Source organism: Cucurbita pepo, chromosome 8, assembly GCF_057944985.1.
Source record: "Cucurbita pepo subsp. pepo isolate OVF chromosome 8, ASM5794498v1, whole genome shotgun sequence".
Classification (NCBI taxonomy): Eukaryota; Viridiplantae; Streptophyta; class Magnoliopsida; order Cucurbitales; family Cucurbitaceae; genus Cucurbita; species Cucurbita pepo.
Window position 1 is genome coordinate 5,605,994 of NC_141805.1, and position 12,317 is coordinate 5,618,310.

The 12,317-nt window shown below is 40.0% G+C and overlaps 1 pseudogene; it reads left to right on the forward strand.

Moving 5' to 3' along the window:
• Positions 1 to 845: 845 nt before the first annotated feature.
• Positions 846 to 1,193, forward strand: LOC147791412 (14 kDa proline-rich protein DC2.15 pseudogene; annotated as a pseudogene).
• The last annotated feature ends 11,124 nt before the right edge of the window (positions 1,194 to 12,317 follow it).

Genomic DNA, 12,317 nt, shown 5'->3' on the forward strand with positions numbered 1-12,317 from the left:
TTTATGTTTTAAAATTCACTTTTGGGATCCTAAATAAAAGTCTTTTTTTTTTTTTTTTTTTTAGAGATCTTTTATCTTAAAACCATTTTCATCTTAAGTAAACTTTAAAAGATTTTCAAAGCATGCATGTAATAACAATCTTAGTCTTGCATGTTTTAGAAGTTGTACTGTTATGTCATACTAACATCAATATATATCAAAACTCATTGTTAACATATATTTATCCGCTTTGACTCATTACATATCGCCACCAATTTTACAATTTACTAGGGAGAGGTTTCCACACCCTTATAAAAAAAAAAAAATGTTTCGTTACTCCTTCAAAATGACGTGGAATCTCATAGTTATATTTAAAAAAAAACCATATTATATTTGTAAAAATTATTTGTGCTAAAAATAATCTCTAGATTATCATCTATTACCCACTTGTCTGGAAGGGTTCTATCAAATATTATTTTCCAACCATACAAACCACAATAATTTATTTTAAAAAGTATTTGATATCTTATTATCGAACATCACTTCGTCTAGTTTGTAGGCCATTTGACATTTTTATAATACTTTAAAAAAAGACAAACTAATTAAAAACCCATCTCTCAAATCAATTCCTCAAAACTTAATAAAGTAACTAAAAGAGTGAGGTGTTTCATATCCAGCAATTTTTAAGGAATTTTTGTTTTAAAATAAAACAAATTCCCAAACCCCATTTATAAAAACCCTAACCCTTCTCATATTCTTCACAAGCCATAGCACAAACCTACAAACCCTTCAATATCTCTCCACCAATGGGTTCCAAGCTCTCTTCGCCCATTGCCCTCCTCCTCCTCAACCTCCTCTTCTTCACTATGGTCAGCTCCACCTATGTCCCTTGCCCACCGCCGCCACCTAAGCTCCACAAGCCCACCCCGTCAAAGCAGCAACCATCACTCCCCAAGTGCCCCAGGGACACCCTAAAGCTTGGCGTCTGCGCCGACTTGCTGGACGATCTAGTGCACTTAGTGATCGGCTCACCACCAAAATCCCCATGCTGCACTCTAATCCAAGGCCTTGTTGACCTGGAAGCTGCTGTGTGCCTTTGCACTGCGGTGAAGGCCAGAGCCTTGGGTCTCAAGATTGACCTCTCAGTTTCCCTCAGCTTGCTTTTGAACTACTATGGAAAGAAGGTTCCGTCCGGCTCCCAATGCCCTGCTTGAAACCAAATCCTTTCATTTCCGCTTCTTATTTCTTCTTCAATTTTTCATTTCAATGTCGTGTTTAAATAATCGTTTCAGTCGTACATCGTGTTATGATGGGTTTGGAAATCTTCTCAGAATTCCACCATCTTTTTATAGTTTCATTACAATGCAATGTAACATAATGGTACGTAGTTTTTTTTTTCAAATGAACAACGTTGTTCGTCTATTCTTGTGTCTTATTACAAATTCGACGATGCATATGTTTGAAACCTCAAATCTTGTTTCACCTGTGTCACTTGCATGAAATCATAATAAACCCTTAACTTCAAAATTTTCATGACGAAAAATTAAAGAGAGTAATATTAACACTAAAGTTTTAAATGACAATGTTGATGAAAAATGTAGAGACCTCAATTTAATGAAAATATGGATGTCAGTGTAACAGCCCAAGTACGCCGCTAGTAGATATTATCCGTTTGGAATCGTTGTGTATCGCCGTCAGCCTTACGGTTTTAAAACATGTTTGTTATGGAGAGGTTTTCACATTCCTATAAAGAACGCTTCGTTCTCCTCTCCAACTGACGTGGGATCTCACAATCCACCCCCTTGGGGGCCAGCGTCTTTGATGGCACACCGCTCGGTGTCTGGCTCTGATGCCATTTGTAATAGCCTAAGCTCACCGTTAGCAGGGATTATCTACTTTGGCCCGTTACGTATCGCCGTTAGTCTCACGGTTTTAAAATGTGTCTGTGAGAGATGTTTCCACATTACTTTAAGAAATGTGTCGTTCTCTTTTTCAACCGACGTGAGATCTCATAGTCCATGGGAACTTTTGAAAAATTTACGAGAATATTTAAACCGTCGTATAAGAATTTACTATTCTAAACGAGGATGAGGGTTATTATTAATATTATGTGTTGATATTTTTATTTAATATAAGGTCAATTTTATACGATATGATTAAAAAGTGGATTTGGTGGACAATATTAGATATCGACATATTAATGAAAAAAGAATACAATGGTCCGTGTCAATACTCTCGGTCACGGTCATTGCTACATTTTTCTTTTTCTTTTATTTATTTATTTATTTAATTATTTATAGAAACAACTTTAATTTTAATTTTGAAGAACACGATGAATAATTTGTGGTTCACTAAGCTGGGCAATTAATTTTTTTTTTCAAATAATTATTTATTACAACCTTTTCATAATTTTAGAATTGTTATCCATTATACTTCATATTAATTACATCATCATATGCCTCTTTTATCTCGAGTCAATGATAAGTATTTTAATATATTTAAAATTGTAAAATTGGTTTTTATTTTTTTATTAATTTAATTTATTAGTATTTGTGTTGTATATTTTTTTTTTCAAAATTATTAATTAATATTGACATTTCCATAAAATCGAGACTTCCATATTTTAAACATTAATGTTAAGTAACTAATTTTGATATCTTACCTAAGGGCTATAACTTGAATAGAAAATGCAACTATCATACCTTCATTCTCATAGCCTATATAGTGACCCTACATGGTTCTCTTACCTTCATCTAAAAAAAATAGCACTTGGTTTAATAATTTAAAAAAATACTCAGTAAATAATCACACTGTTGCGGTCGGAAAATGGAAATACATGCAACAATCTCAACTTTTCAGTCTGGATAGAGCTGAATGTGTAATATTTCTCTACACATGCACACATAGATCCACCTAGCAGACTCGTATACGTATCCTCTAAGTCTACTTGTTGGGCTAGCTTACACTCACGTTGGCAGAAGCTATGAGGGAAAGGAGCGTGCATAATATCACGACGTACATGATATCGTAGTTTATGTAGTGTAATATATGGAGGTTCATGCATCATACAACCAAGCCAACATTAAAGCCATTTCGTAGGCGAAGTTATTAACGTATGGAAAATTAGAGTATCTTTGTTTAAGACCTACCTTGATCGGCACAAATGTGAGGATTGTTGAGCTATTCTTAGATATATTTATATTTTAAGTCTCTCCTTTCTCCGGTAGAGTTGAAGTGTCATAGCCCAAAATTTGAATCTCAAAATCAAGGGCTGGACCAACAGACTATGCAATGAAATTGTGTAATAACAAATAGAGAAGACGAGATTTAAAAAAAAAAAAAAAACTTTTGCAATTACGTAAAAGGTTTAAAATCCAAAACAAGGTGTTCAAGTAAGAAAAGTATGGAAATGGTTTAAAAGCAATGCATGAAAAATCTAACAAAATTATGCACAGACTCCTAGATGCCCCAGGACACTCCTCTGTGGCATTAAGATTCAGCATGCATTCCCGCCTCGATCCATGACATCACTCACCTGAAAAAAAAAAAGAGTAGAAAGGAATGAGTATAAAAATACTCAGTAATTAGGCTACTTGTAGGCTCTTTTCGCATCCTTATCTTGGTGGGTAACCACGGTCTTTCTCGGGTTTCTAAGGAGAGTGATCTAAGCTGCAACTCTCTTTTCTATATCTTAGGAGGCTTGCCCATCTTAAGCAGTGAAATGATCAGTGTCCTGAGGTGAGGTGCGACCTCATAAGTAAATCTGAGGGGATTGTATGGCTGGATCTGAAAATGTGACTCTCTCTGAACATCATCCATGGAGGTTAACTGACGACCCTCACACGGGACCATACATCTACTAAATGGGGTACGACCCCCTGTGTGCCGGTCAGCTACTGAGTCATCCTATGTGGCTCCATGTCCCCTGCTCAGGGACGGGTTTCTATGGCCCAGGAGTCCTGTTTAGAAGACCCCTTAGCTATCACCACTAGGTCTGGGCACCTGTCACACTTCCGTATCCGGATCTGCTAAGCTCAACGATCACCGTACCGGAGCTCTGTCTCAACGGTACGATATCGGAGGAGAGAGGGAAGTGAGGTTCTGATGACACTACCTACACTGCTCAACTCTAGCGGGCTACCTATAGTTACCGTGGTGACCTATTATTCTTTCTAGGGTGGAACCTGGTGGCTTAGACATGGATTCGTGTGTCTCTAGGATTCTCGTGCCTGATCTCACAAACCTATCGGGTTTGGAATTCTGGGCTCTGGATCTGCCGGTAATCATTTTGCGGGTCTAATTGCACGGTATTCTAGAGGTCCCCTAATCAAGGGTCTCGTCTAGCCTACTTAGTCACAAGCACCCTAATCTAAGCTCATAATTTCTTCCTATTCATCAAGAAAGATACACAAGCAATCATCATGCATAAGAGTTAACACGCAGCAGTTCATGCAATATTAACAAACATGCTCAACGGGAAGATAACGTCCATTGTAACGCCCCTAATTTCCTTTAACCTAATTAGTGACGTCACCCATGCATACTTATCTCATTAAGCGGAAGCTCATCATAAATAACCTTGAAATAGTCTTTCATAAAAATTCATGAATCCAAAACATTACCTAAACTTCGAAAAATAAACCTTCAATACTGAATTCAAAAAAAATCCAAATAAAACGATACTCAATCCTATAACTTAAAACAGTCTAATAAAAGTAAACTCCTAAAAATATCCCGTCTCCAACTTCCATGGTGGCCTCAGCTCCGCCGTCAACCGTACATTGGCGCCTTGCCTTTACCTGAAAAATGTAGGTAGCACGTGGCTTGAGTATTTTATGAAATACTCAGTAAGTCACCCCACTGTTGGGGTTAGGAATGCAAACACATGCAACACATGTGCGGGACCTAACTTTTCATAAATTTTTCATAGCCTTGGGCGCTTTTCTATTCCGGGTAGGGTTGGATGTGTGGTACTCCTTCACACATGGCCCATGTACGTGTACATGAACCCACCAGGCGGGCTCTTATACGTACCCCCTGGGCCTGACTTGGTCGGGCACAACGTGTTACACGTAGCCGGACACCACAGAACAGAAAAGGGCCCGCATGATATCATGGCGAACATAAATATCGTATTTCATTCTTTCGTATCATAAAGGGGAAGAATCCCGATGCACGTGACATACATATATGCATGAGGTCCCTTAACATATTTAACATGGCATTACATAAGCAGTGCTAACATCGCATTTACGTTTCTTACATCACATGGCATCTCACATGACTTACATTACATGGCATATAACATAAACATTCCAGTTACATAAACATCTCATGACATGACTCGATAATTCTACGTGTATCTATGGCATCAATCAACATATTCATGGCATATAATACTAACATCTCATTCATGACATAACATAAACAGTCAACAGTCAACAGTCAACAGTCAACACAAGTTCATACATCACATAACATACACAATCTACTGTCAACACAATCTATACATCACATAATCATATCACATAAAATATGGTGCATGCAGGGGCCACAGGGCACGCACCATCATACAACACGTAGAAAGCTAACTCCAACAGTAAGGTCACTTACCTCGATGGTCTTGGTGGAAGTCACTCACAACGAGCTAATCCCCGCGGTTAAATATGTCCTATGATAACCACATAAAAATTTAGAACCTTTCATAAGGTACCCTAGCTAAACCTCATGCTATTTATCAAAATAAACCCTCGACCTAATCTGTCTTTAACGTTTAGGAGCCATACTGACCTGGGATGGTAAAACTAAGGGCAGAAACGGCTTCGGAAGGACCAAAAACCTTGGAATCGATATATTATAGTGATACCGATTCACCAAGCTGAGCTGCCGAGCCGACCAATTAAGCTGCCAAGCTGAGCTGCGGGATTTGACGGAGCCGAGCCGCGGGATTTGACGGAGCCGAGCCGCGGGTTTTGACGGAGCCGAGCCACCGTACACGTCAAGCCGAGCCGAGAGCACGCGTGCGGAGCCGAGACCAAGGCTGCAGCGCGCGTCCGCGTTGGGCCGAAACGCACAGGGCCCGCGTTCGTTCCGTGGGCTGGTCCAGAGGCCAAACGTGAACCCGACCCGTTTTCCTTCGTCTTCCTTACCCGAAATCTCACGAAAACCCTAATCGTTGCTGCGCCGCCAACGACGACGTCACAACCCCAATTCCGACGATGCGACGACACCCCTCGCCTATTCCGACCGACGCGCAACGATATTCAACACCGATAGCCTCGGTCGCTTCTCCCTCCGGCCACTCACCGAAGAAAATCCAGCGAACCACCTCACACGTTTTTCCTGGCTAACCCTCTCGATTTTTCCGTACTCTCAGATACCCTCGAAAACCCTAAACGTTTGGAGAGCAAAAGTTGTTTCCAAGGAAGGAGGAGAGTTGTATATGGGAATATAAAAGGTCTTTATGACTTTTCCATTAAGGTAGTAATTTCCTTGCTAGAAATCATACCTTTTCCAGCGACAATAAATGCAGCATAATATCTTTTCGTTTTGGCAGCAAAAATAAAAATCTTAGCATAAAATCTAAAATAAATAAAACAAAAATTCGAATCCTTACATTATCCCCTCCTAAAAAGGACTTTCGTCCTCGAAAGTCTCCCTAGAAATAACTCTGGATACTTTTCTCTTATCTCATCCACTTGTTCCCATTACGTAACTTCCCCTACTAGTTTTTAGAATCCTTTGTGCCGCCTCCCGAGCAATCCTTGGCCACGTGGTCCTCCTTTCCACACCGAAAACAGGCTCTAGTGTGACCTAAACATTTACCCCAGTGATTTTTCCCACACTTATTACACTTAGGCTTGCCATCTAATTCGTTTTCATGTTCGTGACGACGTTTTTGTCCCACTGACGATGAAGGGGTTTCATGCGAACTATCAAGTCCTTCCATAGACTTAGCTGCTCTCAAGGCGACAGCGTAAGTGGCAGGTGCAATCGCCTCAACAGTTTTACGAATCTTCATATCTAACCCCAGCACAAATCGTCGGGCTGTCTTGTAGTCTGTGTTCACTAATTCTGGGGCAAAACGCTTTAGCTTAGAAAATTCCGTGGCATAGGTAGTAACAGTACGCCCCCTCTGACTCAACTGGGTAAACTCCTGCTGCTTTCGCAACTGGACATCCTCTGGGTAATATTCTTCAGAGAAGGCATCCTTGAACTCCACCCACGAGATTGCACCACCCTCGGGACTAATAAGGTCGCGGGTGGCCTGCCACCACAATTCTGCATCATCACGCAGCATAAACGTAGCACACTCTACCCTATGGGCCTCAGGGCAGTTGGTCAACACAAATACTGACTCAATGGACCTCAGCCACATTTGTGCCACCGTTGGATCTTCAGATGCCCCCTTAAAAGTTCGAGGGTCACCCCTCTTGAAATCTCGCAAGTACCTAGCCTCCATAGTTGATGTAGAAGCATTTGCTTGCTGGTTGGCAGTCAAATTTTGAATCACAGTTTGTAATGCATTTACTAGGGCAGCTGTAGGATCTGGTGCGGCCTGAGGTGCCGCTGGTGGCAGAATAGGCTGCTCTACAGAATCCTCTCGTCTCCTATTACGTCCCCTTCCTCTTCCTCTACCCCTAAGTGGGGGTCGTCCCCTAAGACCTCCTCCTCGAGTTCTAGGTGGCATCTAAACAATGCATGTAACCACTACGTCACACACTTATCTAATACATTCTATTCTAACATTCGTAGTCATGCAAGTCACGCATACATACAACTATAGCATTATCATAACCATCCGATAGTACATGACATATCATAACTCATGCCAACATATGAAACATGTATATCATATCATTCACCACAAAACACACATTCACTACTACATACATCATTAATTAAGAAGCTTTATTTTAAAAAAAGGCGTACCTGACGGTGACGGCGCGTTTGCTAGAGGACCATGGAAGTACGTTAGGCCTACATTGTAAGCTAGTCTACAAGATCTATAACCTAGGGCTCTGATACCAACTGTAACGCCCCTAATTTCCTTTAACCTAATTAGTGACGTCATCCATGCATACTTATCTCCTTAAGCGGAAGCTCATCATAAATAACCTTGAAATAGTCTTTCATAAAAATTCATGAATCCAAAACATTACCTAAACTCCGAAAAATAAACCTTCAATACTGAATTCAAAATAAATCCAAATAAAACGATATTCAATCCTATAACTTAAAACAGTCTAATAAAAGTAAACTCCAAAAAATATCCCGTCTCCAACTTCCATGGTGGCCTCAGCTCCGCCGTCAACCGTACATTGGCGCCTTGCCATTACCTGAAAAATGTAGGTAGCACGTGGCTTGAGTATTTTATGAAATACTAAGTAAGTCACCCCACTGTTGGGGTTAGGAATGCAAACACATGCAACACATGTGCGGGACCTAACTTTTCATAAATTTTTCATAGCCTTGGGCGCTTTTCTATTCCGGGTAGGGTTGGATGTGTGGTACTCCTTCACACATGGCCCATGTACGTGTACATGAACCCACCAGGCGGGCTCTTATACGTACCCCCTGGGCCTGACTTGGTCGGGCACAACGTGTTACACGTAGCCGGACACCACAGAACAGAAAAGGGCCCGCATGATATCATGGCGAACATAAATATCGTATTTCATTCTTTCGTATCATAAAGGGGAAGAATCCCGATGCACGTGACATACATATATGCATGAGGTCCCTTAACATATTTAACATGGCATTACATAAGCAGTGCTAACATCGCATTTACGTTTCTTACATCACATGGCATCTCACATGACTTACATTACATGGCATATAACATAAACATTCCAGTTACATAAACATCTCATGACATGACTCGATAATTCTACGTGTATCTATGGCATCAATCAACATATTCATGGCATATAATACTAACATCTCATTCATGACATAACATAAACAGTCAACAGTCAACAGTCAACAGTCAACACAAGTTCATACATCACATAACATACACAATCTACTGTCAACACAATCTATACATCACATAATCATATCACATAAAATATGGTGCATGCAGGGGCCACAGGGCACGCACCATCATACAACACGTAGAAAGCTAACTCCAACAGTAAGGTCACTTACCTCGATGGTCTTGGTTGAAGTCACTCACAACGAGCTAATCCCCACAGTTAAATATGTCCTTATGATAACCACATAAAAATTTAGAACCTTTCATAAGGTACCCTAGCTAAACCTCATGCTATTTATCAAAATAAACCCTCGACCTAATCTGTCTTTAACGTTTAGGAGCCATACTGACCTCGGATGGTAAAACTAAGGGCAGAAACGGCTTTGGAAGGACCAAAAACCTTGGAATCGATATATTATAGTGATACCGATTCACCAAGCTGAGCTGCCGAGCCGACCAATTAAGCTGCCAAGCTGAGCTGCGGGATTTGACGGAGCCGAGCCGCGGGATTTGACGGAGCCGAGCCGCGGGTTTTGACGGAGCCGAGCCGCCGTACACGTCAAACAGAGACCGAACGGGAAGAAAATCGGTGCCTCACGTGCCCCCACGCGCGACAAGCGCACCGTGGAGGGTCACTACGCGCGCGTGCCCCATGCACTACTCCCAGCGTATGCGCAGGTCAGAGGCACCTGGTCGGGCGCTTCACGTGCGGCGCGGGTCGGGCCGGCCAAGTCTGCGTGCCTGACGCGTGTCCTACCGGGTGAGGTCGTGCCTCACCAGCCGGTGATCGACACGTGTCGACCATCGGTTCCGCCGCTCTCCTCCGTTGCCGACCGACGCGTGGCGGCCTCCACCCTCTCTCCTGCTATTTTTTTTCATTTTCCAGGTCTCTTCACGTTTCGATCTATTTTCTTTCGACTTTTTTATCTTCCAATTTGTAATCCGATTCGACAAATTTTCTTCACGAACCTTGTAGATCTCATATTCTACTCCTTCGAAACAATTTTATTAAAATTTTCTGATAATAACAGATCTTATTATTTGAGTTCGAATTCGGAGAAAAAAATACGAGTTCTTACCAAAAATCACGTTTTCTTGAAACTCCGATTGGAACGTCAATCTTGGCCGCCTTCACTCCAGAACTTAACCAGATAGCGCTGTTGAGGGTAAGAGTCCAAGGATCAACACAAAACGTCACTAACACACGAAAATCTTAATGATTTCTCGATCTAAACACTCATGGACTAACTTGAAGTTCTTGGACGTTTTGACGAAATAGGAAGGTGCAATTCGTTAGAGCACCTTGCCTCGGACTATTGACGGTTTAGATTGGGGACTCAAATCTCCGGCGTCCATTCAAATCCGATCTCCTCCTCCTTCCTCAAAACCTTAATCTTCTTCCTCAAAACCTTAATCTTCTTCCCTCTTCTTTCTTCTTCCTCTCCCCTCTTTTTTCTCTTTTCCAAATTATGCCTCAGCCAAAAGAGACCCCTCAAGTAATAAGAGCAAAATGACTGGTTTGCCTCTATTGTGACCTAATTTATTTTTTTTCCCCTTTTTTTTTTAAATACTCGAGCGCTACATGAAGTCTCAAGAAAAGCAGCCCAATAAATAGTTCATACTCGCAATTGTGCTCCATACATTAAACCTATGATAATAAGACAAACTATGAAGTCTGAATAGTTCATGACACTATGGGGTTCCGCTGACTTCCAGACTTTGTTACAGATTAGCTTGATTAGAGGGTCCAGGCGAGCGCCTGGAGGATTCACGCTCGCACGTGCGGGTCATGTGTAAAGAAGTACTACACATCCAATTTGTTCGACATTGGAGGTCACTCCTAGATGAGTTAGAGCTCGATCCCAAGAGCATGTTGCATGTGTTTGCATCAGCATGACCCCTACAGTGGGTCACTTACTGAGTATTTTTCGAAATACTCAAGCCGTGTGCCAAATATCATTTTTCAGGTAAAGACAAGACGCCCATGTACGGACGACGACGACATCGAAAATAGATACTGTGGCCCGTTCATAAGGTAGTTGCATGTTTAAATTCTTAGTCATAGGAGTATAGGACGCTTTTATTTCATTATTTAGATTATTCCATTTGTAATTGTTTTGTTTTAATTTTAAATTCCAACGTTATATTTTTAAAAAAGTAAGACTGACAATGTGTTCTATTAGTTTGAAGTGTTCTGAAACATGTTTGTTAGGGAGAGGTTTTCACATTCCTATAAACAATGCTCCGTTCTCCTCTCCAACTAACGTGGGATCTCACAATCCACCCCCTTGGGGGCCAGCGTCTTTGTCGGCACACCGCTCGGTGTCTGGCTCTAATGCTATTTGTAATAGCCTAAGCTCACCGTTAGCAGGGATTATCTACTTTGGCCCGTTACGTATCGCCGTCAGTCTCACGGTTTTAAAATGTGTCTGTGAAAGATGTTTCCACATTATTTTAAGAAATGTTTCGTTCTCTTTTCCAACCGACGTGAGATCTCATAGTCCATGGGAACTTTTGAAAAATTTATGAAAATATTTAAATCGTCGCATAAGAATTTACTATTTTAAACGAGGAAGAGGGTTATTATTAATATTATGTGTTGATATTTTTATAAAATATAAGGTCAATTTTATACGATATGATTAAAAAGTGGATTTGGTTGACAATATTAGATATCGACATACTAATGAAAAAAAAAATACAATGGTCCGTGTCAATACTCTTGGTCAATGAAAAGCAAATTGTAGAGATAATTGCTACATTTTTCTTTTTCTTTATTTCTTTATTTAATTATTTATAGATCCAACTTTAATTTTAATTTTGAAAAAGATGATGAATAATTCGTGGTTCACTCAGCTGGGCAATTAATTTTTTTTTTCCAATAATTATTTATTACAACCTTTTCATAATTTTTGAATTGTTAACCATTAAAATTCATATTAATTACATCATCATATGCCTCTTTTATCTCGAGTCAATAATAAGTATTTTAATATATTTAAAATTGTAAAATAGGTTTTTTTTTTATTAATTTAATTTATTAGTATTTTTATTTTATATATATATTTTTTTTCAAAATTATCTATTGATATTGACATTTCCATAAAATCGAGACTTCGATATTTTTTTGTCAACATTAACATTTGAAACATTAATGTTAAGTAACTAATTTTGATATCTAACCTAAGGGCTATAACTGGAATAGAAAATGCAACTATCATACTTTCATTCTCATAGCCTATATAGTGACCCTACATGGTTGTCTTGCCTTCATTTTAAAAAAATAGCACTTGGTTTGATAATTTAAAAAAATACTCAGTAAATAATCATACTGTTGCGGTCGGAAAATGGAAATACA